The following is a 17,897-nucleotide window of genomic DNA, read 5'->3' as shown; positions in this document are numbered from 1 at the left end:
AGGTGCTGGAGAAAGGGCTCAGGGATTCAGAGAACTGATTGCTCTGTCAGAGGTCTTGAGTTCAATTCCCAACAACCGCATTATAACTCAGAACCATCTATAATGGGATCCGATACCCACTTCTGGTATGTTTGAAGAGAGTGACAGTATGCACACATATGTAAAACAAATCCATAAATCTCTTAAAATATTGTAAAGGGGTTCATGGTACAAGAATTATTTAAAGATATGTGGAATGGGAAAGCATGACATTGGAGACAATCTGGGTAAGAATACTTAAAATAAAACATTTCAAAATGTTTTATGATATGCAACTATTGATAATACTTCCTAAAATATATCCATGCATTCATAAAGAGGGTTAAAAATAGTGTTATGGAGAGACAATGATCCTACAAGACACAGAAGGACAACAATACAATTGCAGGAATGAACTACGTCTGCTGTAGTGGTTACCCACTGAGGTCCCATTTGACCTGTAATCATTGCCGGTTATTGCCAATGTTCTTGACCCCTCCAGAAGTTGGCAGGCCATTATTCTAGGAGATGTTACACACTTGAATCATAGAGCGTGGAGAACTCAAGCTGCTACTGACTGGGGAGTTTCATTATTATATGCTGGCTTTCATTGTCTTAGAAGGTGCTTTGCATACAATCAGGGAGAAAAAGTATATTAATACCACAGATTACAAAAATAACTAGCCTGGCAAAATATGCTCAAAAGGATGATAGTGTCATGAATGGTAGTAACCACATACATTATTAACACTTTTAAGTTCAGTTCTGCGAGGTGGAACCCATATGTGGCACTGCTATCAGAGCAAAGAACCTTTGGCTAAACAGATCATAAGCCCTAGGGGAGAAGCTATTCTGTTAAGTGGGCATGGCATTAAGTTAACCTTTATGATTTATAAATGTACACAAAGATTAATGTACCCCTTCATCCTCACTATAGAAGCTTTTTTTTTTTTGCAGTGGATAGTGATTAATACAAAAGTTTAAAACTAAGATTAAGAGAATGAGAAAATGGAACACTTGGCTTTAAATGAAACATCCAGATCACTGCCACTACTGCCCCTCATTTCAAAGGAGGGCATAAGAAGATTATTAAAGAGTCTTGTTTTTCAGACTGGGAAATTCACCCATAGATAGGTAGTAAAATTGACAGTCTTCATAAGTCCTTTTACAGATTCAAGCTGTACAATATCCCAGTACACACAGAAGAGATAGGCATGACTTTCCACCCTTGGATGAAGAACTATTGGTAATTGATAGTTGCTGGGAGACAGTCAGTTTCCTTTAAGTGTAGAGTTCCTGGTAGCCAGTCCTTCCTCAAGTTGATCCTCATATATTTGACAGTGTAAAGGAAATACTAATTTGACTCTGTGGGCTTGAAAAGGGGCAGAACTTTTCAGGGTTGGAAGTAAGGATGGATTAAAGGGGAATTGTGAAAGGGGATAAATATGATCAAAATATGCAGTATGAATGTGTCAAAGACTCAATGAAATATTTGCTCAAATCATCTACTTTTTTTAAGAGTCATATAATTTTTACAAAACATTTAGAAAGGGATTGTGAGGAAAACAGTATACTTGACATTGAATCCATCTAAAACTGATTTTCACTCATGATATTGTAACCCAATAAATATAAAAATATCTTAAATATTTTCATAAAAATTTAAGTTTTTGCAATGTGTTAAATTGAAATCAGTAAAAATATTAATGCAATTCCTTTCCAGGACCTTTATTAATTAATCATGCATTAATATAATATAGACTAGAGAAAAGTTTAATAGACATTAGCTATTGGCTTTTAAAAGTCTTACTATACTTTTTATTGGATATATTTATTTGCATTTAAAATGTTATACCATTTTCCCCCACCTATCCACCCACCCCTTCTTGCCTCCCAGCCCTGACATCCTCCTACATTGGGGGTGTCCAGCCTTGGCAGGACCAAGGGCTTCTCCTACCATTGGTGCCCAACAAGGCCATCCTCTGCTACATATGCAGTTGGAACCATGAGTCTGTCCATGTGCACTCTTTGGATGATCATTTAGTCCCTGGGAGCTTTGGTTGGTTGGTTTTGTTCTTTCTTTGGGTTTGCAAACCCCTTCAACTTTTTCAATCCTTTCTCTCCTCCAATGGGCATTCCAGTCTCAGTTCAACGGTTGACTGTGAGCATTTACCTCTGTATTTGTCATGCTCTGGCACAGTCTCTCAGGAGACAGCTATATAGGCTCCTGTCAGCATGCATTTCTTGGCATAAGCAATATTGTCTGGGTTTGGTGGCTGTACATATAAAGTCTGGATACCCAAGTAGGGCAGGCTCTGAATGGCCATTTCTTCAGTCTTTGCTCCAAATTTCTCTTATGAATATTTTGGTTTCCCCATTTAAGAAAGACTGAAGCATCCACACTTTGGTCATCCTTCTTCTTGAGCTTCATGTAGTCTGTGGATTCTTTTTTGGGTAATCTGAACTTTTGGGCTAATATTCACTTATCAATGAGTACATATCATGTGTGTGGGGATCTTTTTTGTTTTTTGGTTTTTTTTGTTTTTTTTGTTTTTTTTTTTTTTTTTGGTGATTGGGTTACCTCATTCAGGATAATATTGTCTAGTTCCATCCATTTGCCTATGAATTTCATGAACTCATTATTTTTAATAGCTGAGTAGTATTTATTGTGCAGATATACAACATTGTCTGTATCCATTCCTATGTTGAAGGACATCTGGGTTCTTTCCAGCTTCTGGGTATTAGAAATAAGGGTGCTATAAACATAACGAAGCATTCATCCTTGTTATGTGTTGGAGCATCTTATGGGTATATGCTGTTGAGTAGTATAGCTGGGTCCTAAGGTAGTACTATGTCCAATAATTTCCTGAGGAAACTCCAGATTTATTTCCAGAGTGGTTGTACCAGTTTGCAATCCCAACAAAAATGGAGGAGTGTTCTTCTTTCCCTACATCCTAACCAGCATCTGTTCTCACCTGAGTTTTTGATCTTAGCCATTCTGGCTGGTGTGAGGTGGAATCTTATGGTTGTTTAATTAACTACCTAATTAATTGATTTGTATTCATTTTGTTATGTGTAAAGGTGTATATTCCGGGCATACTTGTGGTAGTCAGTGGGCAATGTGTAGAAGGAGTTGGTCTTGCCCTTCCGGTGTGTGAATCCTTGGGATCAAGTTAAGGTTTTCAGTCCTGTAAGTGTTGTTCCTACCTAGCTATTCTTTTCAGTCCCTATCAACTGTTAACCATATATATATATATATATATATATATATATATATATATATATATATATCTTAAACAGTCCCTATAAACTGTTATATATATATATATATATATATATATATATATATAAAACGTAAAATGTCCAAATGTCGAACATTACACTGCAAGCCATAAAATAGCCATGTTTCAGGAAGACAGTACTCTGCACTAATTATTCAATCTGATTCCTTTACATGTGGAGCTTTGTTATTAGATGTAAAAGGATAGGGTTATCTGTAGTTATATACTCTTCTCATATTTGAAATAAAATATGAGTGACTAATACATGCTAAAGACTAAACTCAAGTTCAGTGCTACAGAGTACCTAATGCTCTTGTGTTCATATCAGGCAGCTCAGCAACAACTGTAACTGCAGCTACAATGCCATCTTCTGATCTGGTAGGGCATTATACTCATTGAATACACATGCATACACCACATATATGCATAAACAAATCTGTTTGGTCCTATTTTAATTGGCCTACAGAATGGCATTTATGCCACTCACAAACAAAGAGATGTCTTTAGTCATTTAAAAATAAATTACAGACCTTCCAGCTTCTATCTTCACCTAAAGCTGGGGGTGTCCCACAGCCATCAGCACCAAAACCTGCCCACAGAAAGCTATTTCCCCAGAAGCTCACTCACTCTTAAGATCACGGGCTTACAGGCTCATAGGCTCACAGACTCACAGGCCCACAGGAAAAACAAGATAAGGTCAAAGACAGCAATAACAACTAACGTCAGAGATAACCAGATGGATAGAGGCAAGCACAAGAACCTAAGCAACAGAAACCAAGACTACTTGGAATCATCAGAACCCAGTTCTCCCACCACAGCAAATACTAGATAATCCAACACACCCTAAAAACAAGAATTGGATTTAAAATCACATCTCCTGATGGTTATAGAGGACTTTAAGGAGGACATAAATAACTCTCTTAAAGAAATACAGACCAACACAAGTGAACAAGTGGAAGACCTTATAGAGGAAACACAAAAACCCCTTAAAGAATTATAGGAAAACACAAACAAACAGGTGAAGGAATTGAACAAAACAATCCAGGATCTAAAAAGGAAATAGAAACAATGAACAAATCAAAAAGTGAGGTAACCCTGAAGAAAGAAAACCTAGGCTAGAGATCAAGAGTCATAGACGCAAGCATCACCAATAGAATACAAGAGATAGAAGAGACAATCTCAGGGGCAAAAGATACTATAGAAAACATTGACAAAACAGTCAAAGAAAATGCAAAATGCAAAAAGGTCCTAACCTAAAACATCCAGGAAATCCAAGGCACAATGAGAAGATGAAACCTAAGGATAATAGATATAGAAGAGAATGAAAATTCCCAACATAAAAGGATGGTAAATATCTTCAACAAAATTATAGAAGAAAACTTCCCTAACCTAAAGAAAGAGATGCACATGAACATACAAGAGATCTACAGAACTGCAAACAGACTGGACCAGAAAAAAATTTTGTCCTGTCACAGAATAGTTAAAACACCAAATATACAAAGGAAAGAATGAATATTAAAAGCAATAAAAGAAAAAGGTAACATATAAAGGCAGACCAATCAGAATTACACCAGACTTCTCACCAGAGACTATGAAAGCCAGAAGATCCTGAGCAGATGTCATACAGACCTTAAGAGAACACTAATGTCATCCCAGACTACTCTTTCCAGCAAATCTCTCAATTACCATAGATGAAGAAACCAAGATATTACATGAAAAAAACAAATTTGCACAATATCTTTCCACAAATCCAGCCCTATGAAGGATAATAGATGGAAAACTCTTGCACAAAGAGGGAAAGTACAGCCTAGAAAAAGAAAGAAAGCAATCTTCTTGCAACAAACACAATAGAAGATAAAGCCACACAAACAATTTAACCTCTAACCACAAAAATAGCAAGAAAGAACAATGAATATTCCTTAATATCTCTTAATATCAATGCATTCAATTCCCCCAATAAAAAGGCATAGACTAACATATTGGATAAATATACAGGACCGTGCATTTTGCTGCATACAAGAAAAGCACTTCAGTGACAAAGACAGACACTACCTAAGAGTAAAAGTCTGGAAAATAATTTTCCAGGAAAATGGTTCCAAGAAAGATGCTGGAGTAGCCCATTCTTAAATAGAATAAAATCAACATTTAATCAAAAGTTATCAAAAAGATAAGAAAGGAGACTTCATACTCATCACAGGAAAAAAATCTACCAAGATGAACTCTTAATTCTGAACATTTGAGATCCAAATACAGGGGCACCCACATTCATAAAAGAAACTTTACTAAAGCTCAAACATACATTGCACCTCACAAAATAATAGTTGGGGACTTCAACACCACACTCTCATTAATGGACCAATCAGGGAAACAGAAACTAAACAAAAACACAGTGGAACTAACAGAAATTACGAACCAAATGGGTATAACAGATATCTGTCAAGGAAGAAATTATGGACTTTTTAGAATTTAATGATAATGTAGGCAAAACATACTTAAACTTATGGGCCACAATGAAAGCAGTGGTAAGAGGAACTGTACCTCTGAGTGCCTCCAAAAAGAAACAGGAGAGAGCATACACTAAGAGCTTGACAGCACACCTGAAATCTCTAGAACAAAAAGAAGCAAATACCCCCAAGCAAGAAATAATCAAACTCAGGGCTGAAATCAACCAAGCAGAAACAAAAAGAACTACACAAAGCTGGGTATTTCAGAAAATTAACAAGATAGGTAAACTCTTAGCCAGACTAACCAGAGGGCACAGAGAAAGTATCCAAATTAACAAATTGTAAATGAAAAGGGAGACAACAACAGAAACTGAGGAAATTCAAAAATTGATCAGATCCTACTTCAAAAGCCAATACTCAACAAAACTTGAAAATCCGGAGGAAATGGCAATATGGCAATATTCTAGACAGTTAACAAGTACCATATTTAAATCAGGATATGATGAACCTTCTAAACCGTCCCATAACCCTTAAAAAATAGAAAGTCATTTAAAGTCTCCCAACCAAAAGCCAAACAAACAAACAAACCAAAAAAAAAAAAAAAACCAAAAAAAAAACCAAGGACCAGATGGTTTTAGTATAGCCTTCTCTCAGAACTTCAAAGAAGATCTAATAACAAATCTAATAACAATACTGTACACACAAAATAGAAATAGGAGTTACACTACACAATTTGTTCTTGAAGCCACAATTATACATAAACCACACAAAGACTCTTCAAAGAAAAAGCTTCAGACCAATTTCTCTCCTGAATATCGATACAAAAATACTCAGTAAAATTCTCGCAAACCAAATCCAAGATCACGTCAAAACGATCATCCCATCATGATTAAGTAGGCTTCATCCCTGCTCTGCAAGGATGGTTCAATATACAGAATCCATAAATGTAACCCACTATATAAACAAACTCAAAGGAAAAAAACCACATGATCACTTCATTAGATGCTGAGAAAGCATTTACAAAATCCAACATCTCTTCAGGATAAAAGTCTTGGAAAGATCAGGAATTCAAGGGCCATACCTACACATAGTAAAAGCAATATACAGCAAGTCTATGGCCAGTATCAAACTAAATGGAGAGAAACTTGAAGCAATCCCGTAAAAATCACGGACTAGACAAAGCTGCCCACTCTCTCCCTACCTATTTAATACAGTATTCAGAGTCCTAACCAGAGAACTCAGACAACAAAAAGAGGTCAAAGGGATACAAATTGGAAAGGAAGAAGTCAAAATGTCACTAATTGCAGATGAAATAGTACTTAATTGGCCCCCAAAATAGACCAGAGAACTACGTTAGCCGATAAACAACTTCAGCAAAGTGACTGGATATAAATTAACTCAAACAAATCAGTAGCCTTCATCTAATCAAATGATAAACAGGCTGAGAAAGAAATTAGGGAAATGACTCTCTTCACAATATTCACAAATAGTATAAAATACCTTAGTGTGACTCTGTCCAAACAAGTATGACAAAAACTTCAAGTGTTGAAGAAAGAAATTGAAGAAGATTTCAGAAGATGAAAAGAGCTCTTGTACTCATGGACTGGCAGGATTAATAACTAAAAATAGACATCTAGCCAAAAGCAATCTAGAGATTGAATTCAATCCCCATCAGAATTCTAACTCAATTCTTCATAAAGTTAGAAAGAGCAATTTGCAAATTTATTTGGAATAACAGAAAACCCAGGATAGCGAAAACTATTCTCAATAATAAAAGAAATTATGGGGGTATCACCATCCCTGACCTGCAGCTCTATTGCAGAGCAACAGTGATAAAAACTGTATGGTATTGATATAGAGAAATTGAGGTAGATTAAAGGAATAGAATTGAAGACACAGAAATGTACCCACACACCTTTGGTCACTTGATCTTTGACAAAGGAGGTAAAACTATCAAATGGAAAAGTGACAGCCTTTTAAAGAATTAGTGCTGGTTCAACTGGAGGTCAGTATGTAAAGGATTTCAAATTGACCCATTCATATCTCCTTGTACAAAGCTCAAGTCCAAGTGGATCAAAGACCTCCACATAAAGTCAGGTACACTGAAACTAATAGAAGAGAAAGTGGTGATGAGCCTCAATCACATAGGCACAGGGGATATTTTCCTGAACAGAACATCAATGGCTTATGCTCTAATATCAACAATCAACAAATGGGACCTCATAAAATTGCAAAGCTTTTGTAAGGCAAAGGACACTGTCAATAGAGAAACGGCAACCAACAGATTAGGAAAAGTACTTTACCAATCCTACATCTGATAGAGGACTAATTTCTTTTTTTTTTTTTTTTTTTTATTAACTTGAGTATTTCTTATATACATTTCGAGTGTTATTCCCTTTCCCGGTTTCCGGGCAAACATCCCCCTCCCCCCTCCCCTTCCTTATGGGTGTTCCCCTCCCAACCCTCCCCCCATTGCCGCCCTCCCCCCATAGACTAGTTCACTGTGGGTTCAGTCTTAGCAGGACCCAGGGCTTCCCCTTCCATTGGTGCTCTTACCAGGATATTCATTGCTACCTATGGGGTCAGAGTCCAGGGTCAGTCCATGTATAGTCTTTAGGTAGTGGCTTAGTCCCTGGAAGCTCTGGTTGCTTGACATTGTTGTACTTTTGGGGTCTCGAGCCCCTTCAAGCTCTTCCAGTTCTTTCTCTGATTCCTTCAACGGGGGCCTATTCTCAGTTCAGTGGTTTGCTGCTGGCATTCGCCTCTGTATTTGCTGTATTCTGGCTGTGTCTCTCAGGAGCGATCTACATCCGGTTCCTGTAGGCCTGCACTTCTTTGCTTCGTCCATCTTCTCTAATTGGGTGGCTGTATATGTATGGGTCATATGTGGGGCAGGCTCTATATGGGTGTTCCTTCAGTCTCTGTTTTAATCTTTGCCTCTCCCTTCCCTGCCAAGGGTATTCTTTTTCCTCATTTAAAGAAGGAGTGAAGCATTCACATTTTGATCATCCGTCTTGAGTTTCGTTTGTTCTAGGGATCTAGGGTAATTCAAGCATTTGGGCTAATAGCCACTTATCAATGAGTGCATACCATGTATGTCTTTCTGTGATTGGGTTAGCTCACTCAGGATGATATTTTCCAGTTCCAACCATTTGCCTACGAATTTCATAAACTCGTTGTTTTTGATAGCTGAGTAATATTCCATTGTGTAGATGTACCACATTTTCTGTATCCATTCCTCTGTTGAAGGGCATCTGGGTTCTTTCCAGCTTCTGGCTATTATAAATAAGGCTGCGATGAACATAGTGGAGCACGTGTCTCTTTTATATGTTGAGGCATCTTTTGGGTATATGCCCAAAAGAGGTATAGCTGGATCATCAGGCAGTTCAATGTCCAATTTTCTGAGGAACCTCCAGACTGATTTCCAGAATGGTTTTACCAGTCTGCAATCCCACCAACAATGGAGGAGTGTTCCTCTTTCTCCACATCCTCGCCAGCATCTGCTGTCACCTGAGTTTTTGATCTTAGCCAATTGCACTGGTGTGAGGTGAAATCTCAGGGTTGTTTTGATTTGCATTTCCCTTATGACTAAAGATGTTGAACATTTCTTTAGGTGTTTCTCAGCCATTCGGCATTCCTCAGCTGTGAATTCTTTGTTTAGCTCTGAACCCCATTTTTTAATAGGGTTATTTGTTTCCCTGCGGTCTAACTTCTTGAGTTCTTTGTATATTTTGGAAATAAGGCCTCTATCTGTTGTAGGATTGGTAAAGATCTTTTCCCAATCTGTTGGTTGCCGTTTTGTCCTAACCACAGTGTCCTTTGCCTTACAGAAGCTTTGCAGTTTTATGAGATCCCATTTGTCGATTCTTGATCTTAGAGCATAAGCCATTGGTGTTTTGTTCAGGAAATTTTTTCCAGTGCCCATGTGTTCCAGATGCTTCCCTAGTTTTTCTTCTATTAGTTTGAGTGTGTCTGGTTTGATGTGGAGGTCCTTGATCCACTTGGACTTAAGCTTTGTACAGGGTGATAAGGATGGATCGATCTGCATTCTTCTACATGTTGCCCTCCAGTTGAACCAGCACCATTTGCTGAAAATACTATCTTTTTTCCATTGGATGGTTTTGGCTCCTTTGTCAAAAATCAAGTGCCCATAGGTGTGTGGGTTCATTTCTGGGTCTTCAATTCTATTCCATTGGTCTATCTGTCTGTCTCTGTACCAATACCATGCAGTTTTTATCACTATTGCTCTGTAATACTGCTTGAGTTCAGGGATAGTGATTCCCCCTGAAGTCCTTTTATTGTTGAGGATAGCTTTAGCTATCCTGGGTTTTTTGTTATTCCAGATGAATTTGCAAATTGTTCTGTCTAACTCTTTGAAGAATTGGATTGGTATTTTGATGGGGATTGCATTGAATCTGTAGATTGCTTTTGGTAAAATGGCCATTTTTACCATATTAATCCTGCCAATCCATGAGCATGGGAGATCTTTCCATCTTCTGAGGTCTTCTTCAATTTCTTTCCTCAGTGTCTTGAAGTTCTTATTGTACAGATCTTTTACTTGCTTGGTTAAAGTCACACCGAGGTACTTTATATTATTTGGGTCTATTATGAAGGGTGTCGTTTCCCTAATTTCTTTCTCGGCTTGTTTCTCTTTTGTATAGAGGAAGGCAACTGATTTATTTGAGTTAATTTTATACCCAGCCACTTTGCTGAAGTTGTTTATCAGCTTTAGTAGTTCTCTGGTGGAACTTTTGGGATCACTTAAATATACTATCATGTCATCTGCAAATAGTGATATTTTGACCTCTTCTTTTCCGATCTGTATCCCTTTGATCTCCTTTTGTACTCTGATTGCTCTGGCTAGAACTTCAAGAACTATATTGAATAAGTAGGGAGAGAGTGGGCAGCCTTGTCTAGTCCCTGATTTTAGTGGGATTGCTTCAAGTTTCTCTCCATTTAGTTTAATGTTAGCAACTGGTTTGCTGTATATGGCTTTTACTATGTTTAGGTATGGGACTTGAATTCCTATTCTTTCCAGGACTTTTATCATGAAGGGGTGTTGAATTTTGTCAAATGCTTTCTCAGCATCTAATGAAATGATCATGTGGTTCTGTTCTTTCAGTTTGTTTATATAATGGATCACGTTGATGGTTTTCCGTATATTAAACCATCCCTGCATGCCTGGGATGAAGCCTACTTGATCATGGTGGATGATTGTTTTGATGTGCTCTTGGACTCGGTTTGCCAGAATTTTATTGAGTATTTTTGCGTCGATATTCATAAGGGAAATTGTTCTGAAGTTCTCTTTCTTTGTTGTGTCTTTGTGTGGTTTAGGTATAAGAGTAATTGTGGCTTCATAGAAGGAATTCGGTAGGGCTCCATCTGTTTCAATTTTGTGGAATAGTTTGGATAATATTGGTATGAGGTCTTCTATGAAGGTTTGATAGAATTCTGCACTAAACCCGTCTGGACCTGGGCTCTTTTTGGTTGGGAGACCTTTAATGACTGCTTCTATTTCCTTAGGAGTTATGGGGTTGTTTAACTGGTTTATCTGTTCCTGATTTAACTTCGATACCTGGTATCTGTCTAGGAAATTGTCCATTTCCTGAAGATTTTCAAATTTTGTTGAATATAGGTTTTTATAGTAAGATCTGATGATTTTTTGAATTTCCTCCGAATCTGTAGTTATGTCTCCCTTTTCATTTCTGATTTTGTTAATTTGGACACACTCTCTGTGTCCTCTCGTTAGTCTGGCTAAGGGTTTATCTATCTTGTTGATTTTCTCAAAGAACCAACTTTTGGTTCCGTTGATTCTTTCTATGGTCCTTTTTGTTTCTACTTGGTTGATTTCAGCTCTGAGTTTGATTATTTCCTGCCTTCTACTCCTCCTGGGTGTATTTGCTTCTTTTTGTTCTAGAGCTTTTAGGTGTGCTGTCAAGCTGCTGACATATGCTCTTTCCTGTTTCTTTCTGCAGGCACTCAGCGCTATGAGTTTTCCTCTTAGCACAGCTTTCATTGTGTCCCATAAGTTTGAGTATGTTGTATCTTCATTTTCATTAAATTCTAAAAAGTTTTTAATTTCTTTCTTTATTTCTTCCTTGACCAGGTTATCATTGAGTAGAGCATTGTTCAATTTCCACGTATATGTGGGCATTCTTCCCTTATTGTTATTGAAGACCAGTTTTAGGCCGTGGTGGTCCGATAGCACGCATGGGATTATTTCTATCTTTCTGTACCTGTTGAGGCCCGTTTTTTGACCAATTATATGGTCAATTTTGGAGAAAGTACCATGAGGAGCTGAGAAGAAGGTATATCCTTTTGCTTTAGGATAGAATGTTCTATAAATATCCGTTAAGTCCATTTGGCTCATGACTTCTCTTAGTCTGTCTACATCACTGTTTAATTTCTGTTTCCATGATCTGTCCATTGATGAGAGTGGGGTGTTGAAATCTCCCACTATTATTGTGTGAGGTGCAATGTGTGTTTTGAGCTTTAGTAAGGTTTCTTTTACACATGTAGGTGCCCTTGTATTTGGGGCATAGATATTTAGGATTGAGAGTTCATCTTGGTTGATTTTTCCTTTGATGAATATGAAGTGTCCTTCCTTATCTTTTTTGATGACTTTTAGTTGGAAATTGATTTTATTTGATATTAGAATGGCTACTCCAGCTTGTTTCTTCTGACCGTTTGCTTGGAAAGTTGTTTTCCAGCCTTTCACTCTGAGGTAGTGTCTGTCTTTGTCTCTGAGGTGTGTTTCCTGTAGGCAGCAGAATGCAGGGTCCTCGTTTCATATCCAGTTTGTTAATCTATGTCTTTCTATTGGGGAGTTGAGGCCATTGATATTGAGAGATATTAAGGAATAGTGATTATTGCTTCCCGTTATATTCATATTTGGATGTGAGGTTATGTTTGTGTGCTTTCATTCTCTTTGTTTTGTTGCCAAGACGATTAGTTTCTTGCTTCTTCTAGGGTATAGCTTGCCTCCTTATGTTGGGCTTTACCATTTATTATCCTTTGTAGTGCTGGATTTGTAGAAAGATATTGTGTAAATTTGGTTTTGTCATGGAATATCTTGGTTTCTCCATCAATGTTAATTGAGAGTTTTGCTGGATACAGTAATCTGGGCTGGCATTTGTGTTCTCTTAGGGTCTGTATAACATCAGTCCAGGATCTTCTGGCCTTCATAGTTTCTGGCGAGAAGTCTGGTGTGATTCTGATAGGTCTCCCTTTATATGTTACTTGACCTTTTTCCCTTACTGCTTTTAATATTCTTTCTTTATTTTGTGAGTTTGGTGTTTTGACAATTATGTGACGGGAGGTGTTTCTTTTCTGGTCCAATCTATTTGGAGTTCTGTAGGCTTCCTGTATGTCTATGGGTATCTCTTTTTTTAGGTTAGGGAAGTTTTCTTCTATGATTTTGTTGAAGATATTTACTGGTCCTTTGAGCTGGGAGTCTTCACTCTCTTCTATACCTATTATCCTTAGGTTTGATCTTCTCATTGAGTCCTGGATTTCCTGTATGTTTTGGACCAGTAGCTTTTTCCGCTTTACATTATCTTTGACAGTTGAGTCAATGATTTCTATGGAATCTTCTGCTCCTGAGATTCTCTCTTCCATCTCTTGTATTCTGTTGGTGAAGCTTGTATCTACAGCTCCTTGTCTCTTCTTTTGGTTTTCTATATCCAGGGTTGTTTCCATGTGTTCTTTCTTGATTGCTTCTATTTCCATTTTTAATTCCTTCAACTGTTTGATTGTGTTTTCCTGGAATTCTTTCAGGGATTTTTGCGATTCCTCTCTGTAGGCTTTTACTTGTTTATTAATGTTTTCCTGTGCTTCCCTAAGTGTGTTCAGGTCTTTCCTGAAGTCCTCCAGCATCATGATCAAATATGATTTTGAAACTAGATCTTGCTTTTCTGGTGTGTTTGGATATTCCATGTTTGTTTTGGTGGGAGAATTGGGCTCCGATGATGGCATGTAGTCTTGGTTTCTGTTGCTTGGGTTCCTGCGCTTGCCTCTCGCCATCAGATTATCTCTAGTGTTACTTTGTTCTGCTATTTCTGACAGTGGCTAGACTGTCCTATAAGCCTGTGTGTCAGGAGTGCTGTAGACCTGTTTTCCTCTCTTTCAGTCAGTTATGGGGACAGAGTGTTCTGCTTTCGGGCGTGTAGTTTTTCCTCTCTACAGGTCTTCAGCTGTTCCTGTGGGCCTGTTTCTTGAGTTCACCAGGCAGCTTTCTTGCAGCAGAAAATTTGGTCTTACCTGTGGTCCCGAGGCTCAGGTTTGCTCGTGGGGTGCTGTCCAGGGGCTCTCTGCAGCGGCAGCAACCAGGAAGACCTGTGCCGCCCCTTCCGGGAGCTTCAGTGCACCAGGGTTCCAGATGGTCTTTGGCTTTTTCCTCTGGCGTCCGAGATGTGTGTGCAGGGAGCAGTCTCTTCTGGTTTCCCAGGCCTGTCTGCCTCTCTGAAGGTTTAGCTCTCCCTCCCACGGGATTTGGGTGCAGAGAACTGTTTATCCGGTCTGTTTCCTTCAGGGTCCGGCGGTGTCTTCAGAAGGGGTTCTGCCGCTCCTGGGCCCTCCCCCACGGGAGCCCAGAGGCCTTATACAGTTTCCTCTTGGGCCAGGGATGTGGGCAGGGGTGAGCAGTGTTGGTGGTCTCTTCCGCTCTGCAGCCTCAGGAGTGCCCACCTGACCAGGCGGTTGGTCTCTCTCTCACCGGGTCTGACTAATTTCTAATATATACAAAACCTCATGAAGTTAGACTCCAGAAAATCAAGTAATCCTATTTAAAAAAAAATGGCGCACAGAGCTAAACAAAGAATTCTCAACAGAGGAATATCGAATGGCTGAGAAGCACCTAAACAAATGTTAACATCCTTAATCATATGGGAAATGCAAATCAAAACAACCCTGAAATTCCACCTCACACCTGTCAATGACTAAGATCAAAACTCAGGTGACAGTAGATGCTGGAGAGGATGTGGAGAAATAGGAACACTTCTCTATTGTTGGTGGGATTGCAAGTTGGTATGACCACTCTGACTGTCAATCTGGCTGTACCTCAGAAAATTGGACTACCTGATGTTCGAGATATACCACTCCCGAGCATACACCCAGTAGATGCTCCAAAATGTAACAAGGACACATGTTTTACTGCATTCATAGCAGCCTTATTTATAATAACCAGAAGCTGTACAGAACCCAGATGTTCTTCAACAGAGGAATAAATACAGAAAATGTTCATTTACACAATGATGTACTACTCAGCATTTAAAAACAATGACTACATGAAATTCTTTTGCAAATAAATGCAATTGGAAAATATCATGCGTAGTGAGGTAACCCAGTCACAAAAGAACACAGATGGTACTCACTGATAATTCCCAAATGCTTGAAATACCTAAAAAAAATCGCAGATCATATGAAATACATGAAGAAGGATGTCCAAAATGTGGATTCTTCAGTCCTTAAAAGGGAGAACAAAATACTCCCAGGAGGAAATACAGGGACAAAGATTGGAGCAGGGACTGAAGAAAAGGTAATCCAGAGACTGCCCCACCTGGGGATCCAGCCCAAATACATACAGCTACCAAACCCAGATAATATCGCTGATGCCATAAGGACATGCTGACGGGAGCTTGATATGGACGTCTCCTGAGAGGCTCTGCCAGGCCTGAGTAACACAGATGAGGATGTTTGCAGCTAACCATCAAAGAGAGCACAGGGACACCTGTGGAGGAGGTCGAGAAAGGACTGGAGGAGCTGAATGGCTTTGCAACCCCACAGGAAGAAAAGGATATCAACCAACCAGACCCCACCTGAGCTCCCAGGGACTAAACCACCATACAATGAGTACACATGGAGGGACAATTGACTCCAGCCACATATTTAGCCGAGGATGTCATTATCCAGCATCATTAGAAGAAAAAGCTCTTGGTTCTGTGAGGTCTGCTTTCCCCAGTGTAGAGGAATGCTAAAGCTTTGAGTAGGAAATGGGTGGGTGGAGGTGTCATAGAAGCAGGAGGATTGGGAGGGAGTATGTAAGAAAGGGGAAGGGGGATAACATTTGAAATGGAAATACATAAAATATTCAAGAAGATATTGCCACATTTATTATGAGGCCAAGCAGAGAATTTTAATGAGAAGGCAGTTTAAATCAGTTTGCGTTTGGGCCAGTACAAGTGAGTTGAAAAAACCAGCCGTAGTTTATAAAGAACTAGAAAGGGTGAGCTTATTCTGCAGAAAGTCTCATACCCTCAAACATTCTAGAACTAGATTAAATGAAATGGAGGATAGACGATTCCAGGTCTCAGTCTAGAGATAGCTAGAAGAGAAAAATAAATGTCTGGGTTCAGCCAAATCTGTTTATTGTACAACTTGGATATGGTTTTCATCTCATGCTATCATCTGAGATAATAAAATTTACATTCATATGGGGCTGGGGATTTAGCTCAGTGGTAGAGAGCTTACCTAGGAAGCGCAAGGCCCTGGGTTCGGTCCCCAGCTCCGAAAAAAAGAACAAAAAAAAATTTACATTCACAAAATAAATGTAAAATAAATTGCATGATGCACATATTTTTCATGTATTAAACAATTTCCCAAATTGTAAATATCTAGATATCATTTTGTTGTAAGTAATTCACAAACTTCTACAATTTCTCATTTCCCTTATGACATGGGAAGTCATGATATCTGCGTTTGTAAAATTTCTATGAAAATTTTTAATATTAAAAAGTAAGAAAGTTAATTTTCCTTAATATATGCATATCGTAATATAGAACTGGTCATTTGAATTTATAGGTTTTTTTATAAGTAAAAGTACTGATATAGTCTAATTGCTCTATATATGTTGGGTGAATATCCATGTAATTATTAATAACTGTAGGAAATTAAAATGCCTAGAAACCAAATATCCCTGACACAGAAGAAAATTCTTGCTCTGGATTACATAATCTCATATTTAATTAGTGTGCATCATGTTAAAAACCAAAGTTTGGTATTGATACATTTTGACTACTCTTGCTAACACAAAATTCCCTGGACATTTCTCTCCCTTAAGTCTAAGGAAGGTGAAACTCATTGGCATTCAAAAATAACAAGATCTCTAAGACTTTATATTACTTTCACTCTCTTCAGATCTTGGCTGGTTAGCCATGAAATTATGCTTGCTTTACGACTGTTTAATTCCAACTTATAATGAAAAGTGATTATAAGACAGCCAAAGGCTGATACAGTAAGTACCTCTCAGACCTGACTACTCTATAGAATTTATATTAAATTAGTTATAGCACACACCAGGGAAACCCTCTTCCTTTTCAAGTCAGGATGACAGCTGTTTTTACAAATTCTACTTGAATTTTGCATCCACTCTGATTAGTAGTTTAGGCAATTGCATCTGGTAATGAATTAGTCTTAAAGAAAAATATGTCAGGTTTTTTATGAGTTTGCTTGATTAAAATAGAATCTTTACTTAAAAACTCAAATCTTTAAAAATAAAACAAGCATCTATAATATCTTGTTTTATTTAGAATGTTTAACTTTAGTAATAAGAAATTCTATGAGCCAAGTAGACTGAGAGAGAAAATCAGAAACCTAACACAGAACAGTAAGCATTTAATTCAGCCAAAAATATTGATTTTGATTCTTATATGTCAAAAGGCTACCTGGAGCTTTGAGTAATTACTTTGATACTTGACTGTGCTTTTTAACTCTCTGAATCATTATCTTCAGCAAAATTTTGAAACTCATGAGTTTTAGGGTTAAATTTTCTACAGCACATCCTTATGCTTCTGGCACTTCCCCTTGTATCCTTCCAGTTGGGTTGTTTATTTTCTATTCTTGGGTTTTTTGATGACTTCAAATTCTTACTAAATATCCCCCCAACATTGGAGAAGGGATATATCAGTTATTCTTCTAGTTCACTTGGAAAAATACTGAACTACTTAAGGCAGCAACGAATTTATTGTGGCTCCCAGTATGTCTGTGTCTATGTAAGCAAGACATATCAAGACAGGGTAAGGTTAAGTTATTCAACTCATAGTGGCCAGGAGTGAAAAGAGACAAAGTATGAGGGAAGGAGAGAAGGGAGGAGGTGATCTCTAACAGGCTTCTTCCTTTCCATTTTCTTTAGCCTAGATTTTCAGCCTGTAGCAAAATA

This window comes from Rattus norvegicus, chromosome 6 (assembly GCF_036323735.1).
Source record: "Rattus norvegicus strain BN/NHsdMcwi chromosome 6, GRCr8, whole genome shotgun sequence".
Taxonomy (NCBI): Eukaryota; Metazoa; Chordata; class Mammalia; order Rodentia; family Muridae; genus Rattus; species Rattus norvegicus.
The sequence above is the reverse complement of the archived record's forward strand: the minus strand, read 5'-3'. Positions refer to the sequence as shown.